The following is a 2,500-nucleotide window of genomic DNA, read 5'->3' as shown; positions in this document are numbered from 1 at the left end:
ACACACACAGTGTGAACCACCGACAGCCATTCTGGGACCGGTGACAGCCGTGCTGGCCCCACTGCCACGACACAGACGGACGCCAGGCCGCGCTCCCCGGCGGGGGGATGGCGTCGAGCCTGACGAACGGAATGTGCAGGGTGGGGGGGAAAGGCCAAGCGCTCCGACGCCGGAGGGCTCCGGAGTCTGAACTTAGGGGGACAAAGAGGACGGGTCCTCTGCGACACCCCAGCCGCGCTCTCGCCAGCCAAGGCGAGTGCGATTGATTGCCAAACGACCCTCAGACAGGCGTGGCCCCGGGAAGAACCCGGGGCCGCAAAGTGCGTTCAAAGTGTCGATGATCAATGTGTCCTGCAATTCACATTAATTCTCGCAGCTAGCTGCGTTCGTCATCGACGCACGAGCCGAGTGATCCACCGTCAAGAGTTGTCTGAGTTTGTTTTAGGTCTCTCCCTCGCCAGAGGAAAGCGACCCGGACCGCACATACGCTCCCCACCTTGAGCTACAGCCACCTGCACGCCGGCGTGCGGGCGGAGCAGGGTGGCGTGAAGCGATGGGGAGCACCATCCTGGTGCGGCCCGCAGAAACATACGTCTATTGGGGGGAGGAGGACAGGGCGCCCAAGAGGCGATGCGTGCCCCAACGCACCGCAGCGACGGAGGCAGGATCACCGCCACCATGTCGCCCGCCTAGTATCACGAGGCGTGCAGCAGCTTTGCCCTAGGAAAAGCAGAGGCGGGAACGGGCACCGGCCATCGGTTCGGCAGCGTCACTGACGCGTGCACGTGGCGGCGTGTCGGCGAGCGGACTTCCTGCGAGGAGGCGGGGGCGGCACTCGCCCGAGCAGACGCCCGCCCGGCCCAGCCACCGCCGAGGTGGACTGGGAGTCGCGGCAACGGCTCGTCATACTCGTTCCCACACTCACAGCGCAGCTTGCCCGCAAGCCACCGACCACCGATCGACGCCAGGCGCCCCGACCGAGAGCGGGATCGCTCGTTCGCCCTGCTGGCAGTTCGCTGGGGATCACTACTGCACGGAGCTCGGAGACCGACGGGCGGCAACTCGAGAGTCTTTAAACCACCACCCCCATCCCGCAAGTGCAAAGAGGCTGTATACGCACAGACGGGTGAGGGGAATAGGTACCCCGTCGGGTTTGAAGGGAGCGTGACTAGATAGCAACGATGTAAACCCAGCCGATTTGGGAGCGAAAGACCGGCGCCTGCATCACCGGCTTCGTTTCCCGTGGCTGGAGAGTACACCGAAACCCTCCGTCTGTCGCGAGCTCCCGACGACGCGGTGCCGCCAAGCAGCAGGGCCGGACCTGGTGTGGCTCCCCTCGTCGATCACAGACCGGTCGGCACTACTGACGAGACGGTGGAACGGGCTTCGCCCCTTGTGACGAAGGGTGATGCGAACCCGCCCGCCCGCGTGCGTTCGGGGTGGACTCGGCAAACGGAGATTTGAAATCGGAAAGTGTCCTCCTGCCCCGCGCAGGTAGGCGCCCAACAGTTGTGGGGGGTTTGGCGGTGACCACGGCTGCAGGGCCTGCTACCCCGACGAGCTCTCCTGCTGGCCCCGAAACCACCCTCGCGAGACAAGTTGAAACGGAAACGGGCGTACCCCCAAGCCGACGATCCTTTCTTATTTGTTACTTTTTTTTTCACTTGCTCGAGTTGTGGGGATTTGGCGGTGACCACGGCTGCAGGGCCTGCTACCCCGACGAGCTCTCCTGCTGGCCCCGAAACCACCCTCGCGAGACAAGTTGAAACGGAAACGGGCGTACCCCCAAGCCGACAGAGATCCTTTCTTATTTGTTACTTTTTTTTTTCACTTGCTCGAGTTGTGGGGGTTTGGCGGTGACCACGGCTGCAGGGCCTGCTACCCCGACGAGCTCTCCTGCTGGCCCCGAAACCACCCTCGCGAGACAAGTTGAAACGGAAACGGGCGTACCCCCAAGCCGACGATCCTTTCTTATTTGTTACTTTTTTTTTCACTTGCTCGAGTTGTGGGGGTTTGGCGGTGACCACGGCTGCAGGGCCTGCTACCCCGACGAGCTCTCCTGCTGGCCCCGAAACCACCCTCGCGAGACAAGTTGAAACGGAAACGGGCGTACCCCCAAGCCGACGATCCTTTCTTATTTGTTACTTTTTTTTTTCACTTGCTCGAGTTGTGGGGGTTTGGCGGTGACCACGGCTGCAGGGCCTGCTACCCCGACGAGCTCTCCTGCTGGCCCCGAAACCACCCTCGCGAGACAAGTTGAAACGGAAACGGGCGTACCCCCAAGCCGACAGAGATGCTTTCGCTCCTGTTACTTTTTTTTTCACTTGCTCGAGTTGTGGGGGTTTGGCGGTGACCACGGCTGCAGGGCCTGCTACCCCGACGAGCTCTCCTGCTGGCCCCGAAACCACCCTCGCGAGACAAGTTGAAACGGAAACGGGCGTACCCCCAAGCCGACAGAGATCCTTTCGTACTTGAACCAACACAAAGTTTGTCACGTTTT

At 62.0% G+C, this 2,500-nt stretch overlaps 1 non-coding gene across 1 annotated transcript; it reads right to left on the bottom strand.

Annotated features, from left to right (window-relative positions):
* Positions 1 to 274: 274 nt before the first annotated feature.
* On the bottom strand, positions 275 to 428 carry LOC140474674 (5.8S ribosomal RNA). Its single transcript, XR_011959315.1, has one exon. It is a non-coding gene; the product is annotated as a 5.8S ribosomal RNA (ribosomal RNA).
* Between the last annotated feature and the right edge of the window lie 2,072 nt (positions 429 to 2,500).

This window comes from Chiloscyllium punctatum, unplaced genomic scaffold, assembly GCF_047496795.1.
Source record: "Chiloscyllium punctatum isolate Juve2018m unplaced genomic scaffold, sChiPun1.3 scaffold_1129, whole genome shotgun sequence".
NCBI lineage: Eukaryota > Metazoa > Chordata > Chondrichthyes > Orectolobiformes > Hemiscylliidae > Chiloscyllium > Chiloscyllium punctatum.
This window is presented reverse-complemented; position numbering and strand designations above follow the sequence as displayed.